The 16,022-nt window shown below is 40.9% G+C and overlaps 1 protein-coding gene across 4 annotated transcripts in view; it reads right to left on the reverse strand.

The window, feature by feature from the left end:
* SMPD3 (sphingomyelin phosphodiesterase 3) overlaps positions 1 to 16,022 on the reverse strand; it is a 249,145-nt gene that overhangs the window by 89,263 nt on the left and 143,860 nt on the right. The window lies entirely within an intron of this gene.

Below are 16,022 nucleotides of genomic sequence, written 5' to 3' on the forward strand. Positions count from 1 at the left end.
ATGGCCATTTTTAATACCAACCCGTTTCCCTAGGCGAAAAAGAATGTTGGCTGTTGACCATTTTTTATCCTTCAACTCAGCCAGTTTCAGTCACCCAGTCAGGCAGGAAAAATGACATTATATGACATGGGCAACCAACCACACACCAGAAATTGTGAAATGTTCATTTTGACTACTTGCTTAGGACCCACTGTCCACACACACGCACATGCACACAGGATCAATCAGCAAAAAGTCTCCAATAGAAAAAAGTGTGAAGTTCCCTGGGGTAATTCATTGCAACAAAGAATCTGAGTCAACCAATTCTAAGCAGTCTTTCCATAGCTGGGTCTCTTCAAGAATGCCATTCAGCCCACGCAGTTTTGCGGTCACTAATGCTCAATGCCAGTCTACATATTATCTTTTATCAAGTATAGAAATCTATCTGGAATCTACTGTGTGAGGAAGTGCTGTGAAACAAAAGTTGATTGGTGCTGAGAAGAGCCAGGAACCTCATGCTTAACATTCCTGTTTCAGTACTTTAGTCACTGATTATCTAATAGGGCACAGTTCAGTTCAAATGTTCCTCCATTGTGTTGCTCTCAATAGTATATTTGGAAGGCTAAAACAACAAAGAGGTTTATGGGCTTTTCAGGGAAAAAAATAATTTTAATAATAATCAATTTTGTATTGTCGTCCTACCCACACATGTACTTAAGCTGCATCCCCTCAGGGCTCATAACAAGGCCTACTTTCATAATCAAGAGTAGATTATGTTATAAAAGCAACATGCTTAAAAACGCAGGTTAATGCTCTTTATTGCCAGTGCTATATTTTTAAATAAATGTCACAGACTTCAAGACTTTAACAACACCGGATGCACAACACTCATTTGTCCATTTATTACTGAACACACACTGTGATGTTTCCTGTAAATTCTTGAAACATCAAAGCAGCTGAGTACCAGCTTCTGCTGTAGAGATACAAGGGGCTTGCACACAGAATTGAGGTTGGAAAGATGCTGCAACCCACCCAGAAGGACATAGTGTCTCTAGCCTTCTATGAAATGCAATTAGTTATGCTGAAAATAACCTTCTATCTACAGTACTTGCACAGCCCTCTATCTTTAATATACTTATTTTCCTCACAACACCTCTATGAACAGGGCCAGTGCTACTATCCCCATTTTACAGATGAGGAACTGAGACACAGAGAGGCTGAGTGACTTGCCCAAGATCTCATAGGAAGTCTGTGGCAGAGTAGGGAATTGAACCCAGGTCTCCTAAATCCTAGGCTAGTGCCCTAACCCCTGAACCATCCATCTTAAAAAGGTAGGTGATGCAAAGGAATTTCTTTGCTTTAAAAAAAATCAGAATGGTTACTCATACTTAAATGTTCAAACGTGACTAGCGACTTTGGATGCCTCAGTTTAATTTGAGACATCTTAAAGGAAAAATGGTTACTCACCTTCTTGTAATTTTTCTTCAAGATGTGTTGTGTGTGTCTATTACACTACAGGTGAGTATACAACCTGTGCACTGGTGCCAGAGAGTTTTCCCTAGTGGTACCTGCTGGAGTGGTCCCGCAGACAGCCAAGTGCCTCATGCTCTGAAGATAATGTATAAAAGGAGGAGTCACCCCCCTCTCCTTCAGTTCCTTTGTACTGGAAGCCAATAGTAGACTTCACTGCATTGGGAAAGGAGGTGGATTGTGCAATGGACATATGTAACACATCTTGAACAAGTTATGAAAGAGTAACCATTTTTCTCCTTTGTGTGCTTGCATATGTCCATTACACTGTAAGTGATGCTCAGGCTGTTATCTCAGACAGCAGGGCTCAGAATCTCATTGGAAGAGGAACTGTAGAACCGCTTTCCCTATGTGTGTACCTTCCCTTGATGCAGCAGACAGTGCATAATGTCTGGTGAATGTATGAATGGAAGACCATGTCACTGCCCTGAAGATGGATATCTATAATTGAGATGCGTGCCACAAATGTGACACCGAATGTGCTCTGAGTGAGCTGTGAGTTTGTCAAGAGGCGCAATCCCTTTGATAGCGTAACATACTGAAATGCAGCTGTTTATCCATCAGGTCAGAGATTATAATATCCTTTCTGGAATGCATACCAACTTGTCTATATGGTGAATCTGAGGATGACAGGCTTACTCAAGCCAGGCCTGCAACATTCTGAGATGCAGCCTGGCATAGAATCATAGAAATGTAGGGCTGGAAGTGACCTGAAGATATCATCTAGTCCATACCCCTGTGGTAAGGCAAGACCAAGTAAACCTAGACCATCCCTGACAGATGTTCTTAAAAACCTCCAATAATGGGGATTACACAACCTCCCTTGGAAACCTACTCCAGTTACAAAAAGTTTTTCCTATTATGTAACATAAATCTCTCTTGATGCAGTTTAAGCCTATTACTTCTTGTCCTACCTTCAGTGGACATGGAGAACAATTGATCAGAGTCCTCTTTATAACAATCCTTAATATATTTGAACACTGTTATTAGGTCTCTTCTCAGCCTTTTTTTCTCTCAAGACTAAACATGCCAAATTTTTTAAAACTTTCCTGATAGGTCAGGTCTTCTAGGCCTTTTATCACTTTTGTTGCTCTCCTCTGGATTCTGAAATTTGTCCAACTCCTTCCTGAAGTGTGCGACCCAAAATTGGACATAGAACTCCAGCTGAGGCCTCACTAGTGCCAAGCAGAGCAGACAGTTACCTCCCATGTCTTACACATGACACTCCTGTTAATACACTCCAGAATGGGGATTAGCCTTGTTTTTGCAACTGCATCACATTGTTGACTCATATTCAATTTGTGATCCACTAACCCCCACATCCTTTTCAGCAATACTACCACTTAGCCAGTTATTCTCCATTTTGTAGGTGTACATTTGACTTTTCCTTCCTAAGTATAGTATTTTGCACTTTTCTTTATTGAACTGCCTCTTGTTGAATTCAGATGAATTCTCCAATTTGTCAAGGTTGTTTTGAATTCTGATTCTGTCCTCTAAAGTGCTTGCAGTTCCTCCCAGCTTGGTGTCATCTAAATTTTATAAGCATGTTCTCCACTCCATTATCCAAGTCATTAATGAAAATATTGAATACTACCAGACTCAAGACTGACCTCTGCAGAACCCCAAAAGATACAGCCTCTCAGTTTGACAGTGGATCTTTGATAACTACTATTTGAGTAAGGTCTTTCAGCCAGTTGTGCACCCTCCTCATAGTAATTTCATCTAGACCATATTTCCCTTATTTGCTTACAACACTGTCATATGTGACTACATCAAAAGCCTTACTAAAAACCAGATCTATCACATCTAGTTCTTCTCCCTTATCCACCAGACAAGTAACTCTGTCAAAGAAGGAAATTAGGTTGATTTAGTGTGATTTGCTTTTGCCAAAATAGAGGCTGGCTATTCCTTATAATCCTGTTATCCTCTAGGTGCTTACAAACTGATTGTTTAATTATTTGTTCCAGAATATTTCCAAGTATCAAAGTCTGGCTGACCGATCTATAATTCCTGGGGTCCTTTTAGTTACCCTTTTTTAAAAAAAAAAAAAAAAAAGATATTATGTTTGCCCTTGTAAAGTCTTCTGGGATGCTACTGACCTCTATGAGTTCTCAAATATAATTGCCAATAGTTCCAAGACTGCCTCACTTAGTTCCTTCAGTATTCTAAAATGAAGTTCATCAGGCCCTGCGGGCTTGAATACATCTAACTTATTTAGATATTCTTTAATCTTTTATTTCCCATTTTGGCTTGCATTCCTTCCCCTTTGTTGTTAATAGTGTGTTGTGTATCTGGTCATCATTAACTTTTTCAGTGAAGACTGAAGCAAAATAGGCATTAAACATCTCAGCCATTTTGATGTTCTCAGTTATTAGCTCTCCTTCCCCACTAAGTACATCACCTCCATTTTCCTTCCTCTTTCTATTGCTCCTAATTTATTTAAAGAACCTCTTCTTACTTCTTTTTATGTCCCTTGCTAGGTGTAACTCATTTTGTGCTTTAGCCTTTCTGATTTTGTCCCTACATACCTGTGCTATTCTTTTGTACTCCTCCTTAGCAATTCATCATGTTTCCACTTTTTGTAGGGTTTCTTTTTGATTTCAGGTCAATAAAGAGCTCCTGAAGCAACCATACTGGCCTCTTCCTATTCTTCTTTTACATCAGGATAGTTTGCAGTTGTGCCTTTAATATTGTCTCCTTAGAAACTGCCAGGTCTCCTGAACTCCTTTTTCCCCTTAGGTTTCCTTCCCATGGGACTTACACCTTACCAGTTATCTGAGTCTGTTAACATCTGCTTTTTTGAAGTTCCTTCTCCTTATTCTGCTGCTCTCACGCCTTCCTTTTCTTAGAATCATGAAATCTGTCAATTTCATGGTCACTTTCACCAAAATTGCCTTTCAACTTCAGATTCCCTAACCGTTCCTCCCTGTTGGTCAGAGTCAAATCTAAAATGGCTGTCCCCCCTGATTATTTTCTCTACTTTCTGAAAAAAGAAAAGAAAAAAGTTGTCTCCAGAAGCTGGAAATGTTCGACAGAGGATGGATCACTTGATGATTACCTGTTCTGTTCATTCCCTATGGGGCACCTGGCATTGACCACTGTCAGAAGACAGGATATTGGGCTAGATGGACCTTTGGCCTGAGCCAGTATGGCCGTTCTTATGTTCAGTACATTCCAAGAACTTATTGGAAAATTGGTGTTTTGCCTTATTACTTTTCCAGCAGATGTCTGGATAGTTAAAGTCTCTCCTTACTACCAGGTCTTGTGTTTTGAATATGTCTAGTATTTGTTCTAGAAATGCATCATCCACCTCCTTTTCTTGATTTGGTTGTCTATAGTACGACACTATCATGATATCACCACTATTTTTTAAACCTTTTATCTTTACCCAGAGACTTTCAACTGGTCTGCCTCCCACCTCCTTCTGGATCTCAGAACAAGTGTATGTATTCTTCATGTATAATGGAACACCTCCTTCCTTTTTTTTCCTGCTTGTCCTTCCTGAACAAGCTATATCCTGCTATACTAATATTCCAGTCATGAGACTTATCCCATAAAGTTTCTGTGACACCAATTAAATCAAAATTTAGCATATGTACTAATATTTCCAGTTCTGCTGGGTTTATTCCCCATACTTCTTGCATTTGTGTATGGACATATAAGATGCTGAGCAGATTCCCCCTGGTGATTTCCCTCTTGTTGATCCTAGGACCCTACTGTAAAATTCTATATCCCTACCAAAAAATGAGCCCTCTGTTAAAGTCACCTTTTTTATGCTTAATTGTGGGCTTTTCTCACCTGACCCCTTAAAACCTAGTTTGAAGCCCTCCTGACTAGATTGGTTAGTCAGTGCACAAAGATGCTCTCCCCATCTTAGTCAGTGGGCCCCATCTCTTCCCAGAACAGCATCCCATGGTTGAAGAAGTTGAAGCTGAAAATTAAAAGTCCCTGCCTCGGTGTAGAAGAGTACCTCTTCTATGGCTCCCAAAGAACATAGGGTCTGCATTTTTTGTCTTAGTACAGATTTGCCTGAGGAGGACCTGGGAGGAGAGAGAGAAATAAAATACAGGGTATATACTGATTCCGCTATGCTTAGCACCCAGTTGTCTGAGGTGATGGAAGGCCAGTTGTGCAGGAAATAGGAACACCTGTCTTGGAAAGGTGGGGAAGGGCCAGTAAGATCCAGGTCAAGGGAGTATGCTGTTCTTGACACAAGAGTCAAATGAGCTGCTTCAAGGCCTTGCGATACCAAGATGAAGAGACTGAGGAAGCAGAAGTCCTCAATCTCCATCTGATACTTTTGTCTTCTCTTAGATTGGATAGCCTGATGTAAGGTGTAATACTACTGACTAGGCTGGTATTGAGAACAATATTTTGTCCTCTTCATCACCAGAATGTAAAGGCCCAAGTATTTCAAAACCACTTTCAAGTCCTTCAGTGTGTGCAACACCACATCTGTTTTGATGAGAACAATGCATATGCTTCAATTGTCTTGCACCCCCATAGGAATCCCATACTCACCCATTGCCCTGGCTGCAGAATCTGCCACATCCAAAGAAATCTGTAGGCCTGACTGAGAGATGAGGTGGCCCTCAGCAATGGGTGATTAAAATTATTCTCTGAAACCTTCTGGCAGCTTGCTCACAAACTGAAATATTGTCTCCCAGTTAAAGAAGTCAACCCGCAACAATGGAGAATGGTGATTGGCAATGTAAACTCCCTGCAGAATAAATTTTTCTACCAAACAGGTTGAGCTTATTGTCTTCAGGAGTAGCCTTAGCCTGTCCCTGCCACTTCTTCTCCTTCACTGTGGCCACTACTGGTGAGCCAGGTGTGGGATGTATATAGAACTGCTCAGACCCAGGGAATAGAACCTGGTATTTATGTTTCATTTGTCTGTCAACAGGTGGAATGGAAGAAGAGGGTTGCCAGAGTGCTTTGGCTGGCTGCATAATGGCCTTGCTGATAGGCAGGGCTTTTCCTTCCACAGTGGGATGGAGAATGTCAATCAGTTTGTAGGTTTTTTCCTCCACTTGAATCCCAGAGATGCTATCATTTTTCTGAGGAGCTCCTAATATGTCTTGAAGTCATCAGGAACTGAGGATGATGCCTCTGGTACCAGAGCCTCATCAGTTGATGAGGAAGATGCCTGAAGAAAAGGTAAAGATTTCTCCTGAGGCTGTTCCTGAAGTACCAGGGCCGACTGCAATAAGTCATGAGCATGGGACTCTGAAGGCTGATTGGTACCAACCATCACAGCTCTCTTGATACTGTCAGGAGAAAGCTCTCCCTTGGGAAAGCTCCATATAAAGGTATGGGTGATCTAGATCTGGATGCTGGAGGCATCCCCCAAGGCATGTCTGGTCAAGTGTCCCAATCACTGGCTGAAGTCTTCTCCAACCCAGACCAATACATGTAGGAACAGGATTGGCAGAAAGTGCTGGACTCTCAGCACTGAGATACCTAAAAAGCTACCTCACAGTCTGATGAACAATCAGAGTATCCTGAGCCAAAGTGGCACAGTACTGGGAGAGGTCCTTGGTGACAGATCTAAATCTGCATTGGGGATGCAGTATCAGGGAAAGCATGGACAGCCTCCTGGCCACCAGGAATGTGCAGTGTGGGGGGTCCAGTACTGCACCAGAAGAGGTGGAAGGAGACAGTACAGAGACCAAAGCTGATGGCTCCAAAATGGAGTGTACTGGTGCCAACAGTCTCAGCAGTTGCACTTGTGCCAGATAAGGGACTTTGACCTGAAGCAATGGTGACAACAGTACCAACAGGCTTAACAAGTCCCTGGCTGTGGCATAAGCCTCTAGCATAATTGGTATAGACATGAGCTTCTGCTCCACAGCGAGTACGGATGACTGCTCCATTGCCGGCAGGTAACCAGTCTTCATGGTCCCTGGGAGGGCACTGGAGTCGATACTCAGGTCTCTCCATGTGAGCTGGTACCGGGGAACTGTGGAACCAGAATGATCTTCTAGAGAGGAATCCTGGGTTCTGGACTTTGAAAAAACCAATGCCAAATTCTTCTTATGTTTCTGTGCCCCGGCCTGATCTGAAGTCTTGGGCCTCCGAGAAGACTGTTCTGAAGAAGCAGATCTCCTATGGGTCTTGTATGCAGGCAAAGCAGGAGGAGCACTTCAGGATGGAGTCAAAGAACTACCCTTCGTCCACCATAGGGGTTCCAATGCCAGTCTAAGGGTAGCCTCCATGAGGACATAATGGAGACTCTCCTCCCTCAGCTCCTTTGTCCTGGTCTTGAAAGCAAGACAAATACAGCACCCATCTCTAAGCACTTGAGACAGCATGAATGAGGGTCACTGTCAAGCATAGGGTTTCTGCAGCCTGAGCATGGTTTAAAACCTGGGGACCTTGGCATAGACTCTTCCAGTACTGGGCAGGACCCAGAGGCCCTGCTGACTGGGGAAAACAAACCAAAACAGAAGAAAAAGTTCTTGAAATAAAATAAAGATTTTTAGATTATATGAAAAGTTTATGTTCTCAGGGAACATAAAAGTTCCAACCACAGATGATGGCATGCAGTTTGCAAGTCAAGAAGAAACTGAAAGAGGACTGGCACAGTTCTCCCCTTAATACTCTTACTTTGGAGTTTGAGGACCTCTGCTGTGGGGAGGACCTCTGCTAGGAAACCTCTCTGTGACCTGTGCATGGGATGCGCACATACCTACAAGCACTTGAACACCTCGCCCTTCAAAAAGTGGGTGCTCAGCACTTTCTGAAGATCAGGCCACTTAAGGCATCTTAAGCTGAGCATCCAAAAACTGAGCCAGCCTCCCCCCAAGATATGCTCTAGAATCTAGGAATTATTCTGGGGAAGTTCGATAGCTTGTATTATATAGGAGGTCTGACTTGATGACTGCAATGGTCCCTTCTGTCCTTGTAATCTATGAAAATCAGTAGACACCTTGAAATATTGAGCTTTCAATATGCAATATTATGAGTAAAAGATGACAAAAATAGTCACTCTCAAATGAGTGTTCAGAAGTCCACGTGAACTAAGTTGGTGATCTCAGCCCATTTCCCAGTACATGAGTCCCCACATCACAGAAACCAAAATACACTACAGCTTATTGCCATAAATCTATGGGCCCAATGACTGCACATTTCTCACTATTTTGTGTGCACATTTATCTTTGAATTGAAATAAGGCATTTGAACATAAAAATAGTTATTAAGGCATGCTAATATCCAGCATACTGACTGCAACTGTAGTAGCTGCATATGCCAGAGTAGATTCACAAATCCATGTGAACTTTTGACTTCATCCTAAAGACACACTGATGGGGCAAGCTGAGAAAGCTTAAAATGCTGCAGAACATGATTATCTGGTTAAGCAGAGGATTTAAGTGCCTCAACCTTTAAATAATTGCTGGGGGGGCGGTTACAAGGAGGAGGATAATCTTGTGGATAAATCAGAATGTACATAAAGGCTCCCCAGCTACATATTACAGTAGAAAGTTCTTTGTCAATTCTTCAGTAAGCTGCAAATATTGGTGGCTGTCTCTCCCCATTTCACAGCAAAGACTTAAAAGAGGGCTCTACCGAGGTCTACGACTAAGTCTTTCTTACTTCTACAAAATCTGTAACAGTTAATTTACTAATACAGCATAAGTAAAACTAAACAGCAATTTGCCAATATTGAAGTACTTTTTGTAATGCATTCTTGGGGATTTTTTAAATTGTATTCTCTTACTTGTTATCACATAACATAACATAAGAACGGCCATACTGGGTCAGACCAAAGGTCCGTCCAGCCCAGTATCCTGTCTACTGACAGTGGCCAATGCCAGGTGCCCCAGAGGAAGTGAACCTAACTGGTAATGATCTAGTGATCCCTCTCTTGCCATCCATCTCCACCCTCTGACAAACAGAGGCTAGGGACACCATTCCTTACCCATCCTGGCTAATAGCCAGACTTAGCTTCCATTAATTTATCCAGTTCTCTTTTAAACCCTGTTATAGTCCTAGCCTTCACAACCTCCTCGGGCAAGGAGTTCCACAGGTTGACTGTGCGTTGAGTGAAGAACTTCCTTTTATTTATTTTAAACCTGCTATCCATTAATTTCATTTGGTAGCTCCTAGTTCTTATATTATGGGAACAAGTAAATAACTTTTCCTTATTCACTTTCTCCACACCACTCATGATTTTATATACCTCCATTGTATCCCCCCTTAGTCTCCTCTTTTCCAAGCTGAAAAGTCCGAGCCTCTTTAATCTGTCCTCATATGGGACCCGTTCCAAACCCCTAATCATTTTAGTTGCCCTTTTCTGAATCTTTTCTAATGCCAGTATATCTTTTTTGAGATGAGGGGACCACAGCTGTATGCAGTATTCAAGATGTGGGCGAACCATGGATATATATAAGGGCAATAAGATATTCTTCATCTTTTTTTATGATTCCTAACATCCTGTTTGCTTTTTTGACTGCCGCTGCACACTGCTTGGACATCGTCAGAGAACTATCCATGATGACTCCAAGATCTTTCTCCTGATTAGTTGTAGCTAAATTACCCCCATCATATTGTATGTATAATTGGGGTTATTTTTTCCAATGTGCATTACTTTACATTTATCCACATTAAATTTCATTTGCCATTTTGTTGTCCCAACACTTAGTTTTGTGAGATCTTTTTGAAGTTCTTCACAGTCTGCTTTGGTCTTAACCATCTTGAGCAGTTTAGTATCATCTGCAAACTTTGCCACCTCGCTGTTTATTCCTTTCTCCAGATCATTTATGAATAGGTTAAATAGGATTGGTCCTAGGACTGACCCGTGGGGAACACCACTAGTTACCCCTCTCCATTCTGAAAATTTACCATTTATTCCTACCCTTTGTTCCCTGTCTTTTAACCAATTCTCAATCCACAAAAGGATCTTCCCTCTTATCCCATGACAACTTAGTTTACGTAAGAGCCTTTCGTGAGGGACCTTCTCAAAGGCTTTCTGGAAATCTAAGTACACTATGTCCACTGGATCCCCCTTGTCCACATGTTTGTTGACCCCTCAAAGAACTCTAATAGATTAGTAAGACATGATCTCCCTTTACAGAAACCATGTTGACTTTTCTGCAACTATTTATGTTCTTCTATGTGTCTGACAATTTTATTCTTTACTATTGTTTCAACTAATTTGCCCAGTACTCACGTTAGACTTACCTGTCTGTAATTGCCAGGATCACCTCTAGAGCCCTTCTTAAATATTGGCATTACATTAGCTGATTTAAAGGACAGATTACAAACCATAGTTAACAGTTCCGCAATTTCACATTTGAGTTCTTTCAGAACTCTTGGGTGAATGCCATCTGGTATCGGTGACTTGTTACTGTTAAGTTTCTCAATTAATTCCAAAACCTCCTCTAGTGTCACTTCAATCTGTGACAATTCCTCAGATCTGTCACCTACAAAAGACGACTCAGGTTTGGGAATCTCCCTAACATCCTCAGTCATGAAGATTGAAGCAAAAAATTCATTTAGTTTCTCCGCGATGACTTTATCGTCTTTAAGTGCTCCCTTTGTATCTCGATTGTCCAGGGACCCCACTGGTTGTTTAGTAGGCTTCCTGCTTCTGATGTACTTAAACAACATTTTGTTATTACCTTTTAATTTTTTGGCTAGCTGTTCTTCAAAGTCCTTTTTCACTTTTCTTATTACATTTTTACATTTAATTTGGCAGTGTTTATGCTCCTTTCTATTTACCTCACTAGGATTTGACTTCCAATTTTTAAAAGATGCCTTTTTATCTCTCACTTCTTGCTTTCATGTTATTTATTATTTCATAATAATTCATGTTATTCATAAATGTTGGTTGTTGTTGATACATTCATGCTTCTTTTACATGGTTGTTAAGCCACTGTGGCTCTTTTTTAATTCTTTTACTGTGTTTTTTAATTTGGGGTATACATTTAAGTTAAGCCTCTATTATAGTGTCTTTGAAAAGTGTCCATGCAGCTTGCAGGGATTTCACTCTAGTCACTGTACCTTTTAATTTCTGTTTAACTAACCTCCTCATTTTTGCATAGTTCCCCTTTCTGAAATTAAATGTCACAGTGTTGGGCTGTTAAGGTGTTCTTCCCACCACAGGAATGTTAAATGTTATTATATTATGGTCACTATTTCCAAGCGGTCCTCTTATAGTCACGTCTTGGACCAGATCCTGCGCTCCACTCAGGACTAGATTGAGAGTTGCCTCTCCCCTTGTGGGTTCCTGTACTAGCTGCTCCAAGAAGCAGTCATTTAAAGTATCATAAAGTAACATTATGTTGTCTCTGCATTTCATCCTGAGGTGACATGTAGCCAGTCAATATGGAGATAATTGAAATCCCCCACTATTATTGAGTTTTTTATCTTGATAGCCTCTCTAATCTCCCTTAGCATTTCATCATCACTATAACTGTCCTGGTCAGGTGGTCAATAATAGATCCCTACTGTTATATTCTTATTAGAGGATGAAATTACTATCCATATAGATTCTATGGAACATGTGGATTCATTTAAGATTTTTATTTCATTTGATTCTACATTTTCTTTCACGTATAGTGCCATTCCCCCCCCCGCATAAGTTTTAGATATTCATAACAAGCTTCCCAGTCACATTAGTGCTAATTAAACAGGTATTTAATATTAATAAGATCCCTTATCGTGGTGCATGCATTATCTGCCAAGTATAAACTGTCAGTGTCTCTAGGTAAATCTGTGTTTTGGTACAAGTGCTGATATTTTAAAACATGCATTTGCTTTTCAATCACCCTTAGGTTGAACTCTCTAGTTGTTTATGAAAGAGCTGCTCTCTGTCTGAGGCAAAACACTTGAGCTTTCCCAGGAATCACAACATACCAGACAGATCATCTGTTGGAACTGTGACAACCTCAGGGAAAACTTTCTTGGAGCATCATTTGATTTTGAAGGCTGGGACTGAAATGAAGAAGCTGAGAGGTGCTGAGAGTTTAACTGTTTTCTTGATTTCAAACAGTGACGTTGGAATCCGAGTTGATGCTTTAATATGAAAATCTCAGCCAGGAATTTTATGTCTGGACTGGAGAAGTTTCTCCTGAGTTAAAAAAAGTAATGAAAGATGAGTATCTTCCATGCTGCTATGAAAATCACAGCTTCTATGTTGTGAGATAAGTCAGTTATGTAACCATTGGGTGACTAGTTTACTGATCAATCAGTTATTGTGCATTATCCCCAGAAATCCTGAATCTCTTCTATTCCCTTCTTTGACTCTCGTCTCTTGTATAGAAGCATCTGTTGTATACACCAAAGATACTGCATTCCCATTCTGTTAAGGTTTGAAAATGATCATTAACCCATTTCAGTTTTTATATATATATTATATATATATAAAATATATTTGGTCTTTCTGCTCTTGTGAGCAGGTCACTGACGTGACCTGAATATTAACATCTCAACTGAGGAGCAGCATTTAGATACATTCCTATAATGGTCAGATGAAAAAGTTCAATATGCACTTCCAAGATTATTTCCAAGAAATTAGTTAATAGTGGTTGGGCTTCGCTTGAATTTTAATTTAAATATTTGAACATTTAGTACACGTTTGCTGGTTATTATGAATAAACGCTTATTCCTGTCATAATTATTTACCGTATGTTGCTCAGATTGTTTTATAGGGTTGATTCCTCGATTGTGTTTTTACTGAGGAGATTCACTGGGGAAATGCAAATATTAGTGAGATGTTGTGACAAATCTACAACTATAAGTTATTTATCTATTTATTTACTGTAAGCGCAGAATCATTGCGTGAGCACAGATGCAGAGTTCATGAGCTATATAGTGCCCTCAGTCTGAATGTGCAGCTCCCACGAACATCAGTGGAAGTTAAGTAGCAGATTAGTGCACAGTCTGAAGCATGAAGTTTACAAGTCATCCAAAGAACTTTCTCTTCTTCTTAGCTACTGGGCGACAGAGGAGTTTCAAAAAGAAAAGGAGTACTTGTGGCACCTTAGAGACTAACAAATGTATTAGAGCATAAGCTTTCGTGAGCTACAGCTCACTTCATCGGATGCATTTGGTGGAAAAAACAGAGGGGAGATTGATATACACACACAGAGAACATGAAACAATGGGTTTATCATACACACTGTAAGGAGAGTGATCACTTAAGTGATCATTTTCATGGTCACCATGAAAGGTTTTCCTCCTCCCCCCCCCCCCCCCGCTGCTGGTGATGGCACTCTCCTTACAGTGTGTATGATAAACCCATTGTTTCATGTTCTCTGTGTGTGTATATCAATCTCCCCTCTGTTTTTTCCACCAAATGCATCCGATGAAGTGAGCTGCAGCTCACGAAAGCTTATGCTCTAATAAATTTGTTAGTGTCTAAGGTGCCACAAGTACTCCTTTTCTTTTTGCGAATACAGACTAACACGGCTGCTACTCTGAGAGGAGTTTCAGTCACTCTCTTTCCACCTATCTAAACATTAGTGGGGAACTGCAAAGGCTGGAGGAAAAGCAGAATCCTCTCTTTCTTTAAACTCCACCCACACACACAATTTTTGTCCAGTTTACTTAACAAAAACATTTAAATAAAAAAATAAAAAACCTTCCCTTTGTCAGACTCTCAGAAAAACCCCTAAAAGCCTGTTCTCCTGCCCTCCAGGCTAGAGATACAGCCTACATTTAAACATTTTAAATATACTGTCAAATTTCACAGACAGAAAATGGATCGCTCTCACCCTCTACCCCTCACTCCAGATAATTACATTGGAAAAAAAAAATTCCTTCTGTGCCACAGTGTTATCACCCCACCAAAATGAAAACAATCCCTGATTCTTGGTGGGCAAAAACACCAATGTCAGGGAGTTAGGCTTCATGCATTTTTTGGGCATACATTTTACAGCGTGCATGGATCCTGTATGGTATTCCTGCTTTAACTGCTATTCTCACTCAATTTGAGCTGGTAGAATACTGAAATTTACAGGAAACCTGAGCTTCAGCACTAGATTATTGTATGTGTCAATACCCCGTGGACTTCCCATTGAAATCTATGAGGATCCTGTGTTTATGGGCAGGACTGTTGTCAATTTCAGCACCCTGCAGGCTCACAATAACAGAGCCAGCTGGCAGAACAGAGCAGACAGGATATGCCTTCATGAATCGCATGCACGCTCATGCCTGGAAACTTGAAACAGAGCTGGAAGACCTACTCTCATGCCTCCCAGACTTTGAAATGTCTGTGTAAATCCATCCTCTCTTGGAGATTCTTGCAAACTGATGCTGCTCTACCCCATTTGCTTCAACGAGCACCTCAGCCTGGGGACCAAAGCACTCACTGAAGGTCAGCAGATGCATTTTCTCTGTGGTTCCCTAGCTTACTGAGTTACCAGCAATGAATACAGCAGCTAAAGAACATGAGCATGGAGGGGCTCAAAGATCATGGTACCTCTAGCCATCATACATTATTGTTATGTGGTGTCAGATCAGCAACTGGGATGCGACTGTCAGTTATGTAATTCAATGGTGCTCCCATAACCCAACAGTGTGCATGTTCTCTCTTTTTGGATTGAAACTCTTTATTATTAACTGACTGTGATAATCTGCAGCAGCACCAATCCTAATGCAGCAAAGAAAAAATAGAGACGGGAATAAAGGAGCTTGTTTCATGCCACAGTTTAAGACTGAGCTCTGGAGCACAGCTTCAGAGGGGGTCCAGGGGCCACATTGGAGCCCCAAACCCTGAACTCCTTATGAAACCCCTCTTTGCCAATACAAGGATTTCAATGAGAACAGGTCCAAGTGGATTTCTAATGATTCACTTTTTCTTTCTGCTTTACTTTTCTTTTCTTTGCATTTCTTCTTTTCCCATCAACATAGAATCTGAGCCCCCTCCAAGAAAGCTAAAGGTTACAAGACATGTTTTGAAAAGAACAAGGAATAAACCTACAGCCTCTACTCTCCTGTTTCAAGTCACGAATAGCTGTCATTAAATCTGACTTAACTCAGTCACATCCTACTGCAGAAGGTTGCTGCCCCCGGTGAACTTTCCTTCTCTCAGTAAAATAAAATGTCCCAATGTCAAAAGCTGTGTGTGCAACCCTTACCTATCTCCAGTCCCACTTGTAACCAGTCCCTCTGCTGGCAAGTTAGGCATATGTACATGGGATTCCTGGGCAGGGAGGTCCCTATGCAGTTGCATAGATAACATGGGTCTAAGTAGTGAAGTAATGCTGAGTGCATACGCAGTTGGCTGTCACATTGCACCACATGTCATCTAACTCATTCCTTGTAAAGGGACCTGTCTTACCTTTATTGTGAATGCTATGCAAACAAAACCGGATTTGATTCTATTGTATTTTAACTTGTTCAGCCAAAACAGGAGTAAAACAAAAAACAATGCAGGACTCTGTACTTGCCCATTAGGAACAAGCATTTGCCCAACACAGTGGCTTTCTTACTGGAAACAGAAAAGCAGTACTTGTGGCACCTTAGAGACTAACAAATTTATTAGAGCATAAGCTTTCGTGAGCTAC

This window comes from Dermochelys coriacea, chromosome 12, assembly GCF_009764565.3.
Source record: "Dermochelys coriacea isolate rDerCor1 chromosome 12, rDerCor1.pri.v4, whole genome shotgun sequence".
Lineage (NCBI taxonomy): Eukaryota > Metazoa > Chordata > Testudines > Dermochelyidae > Dermochelys > Dermochelys coriacea.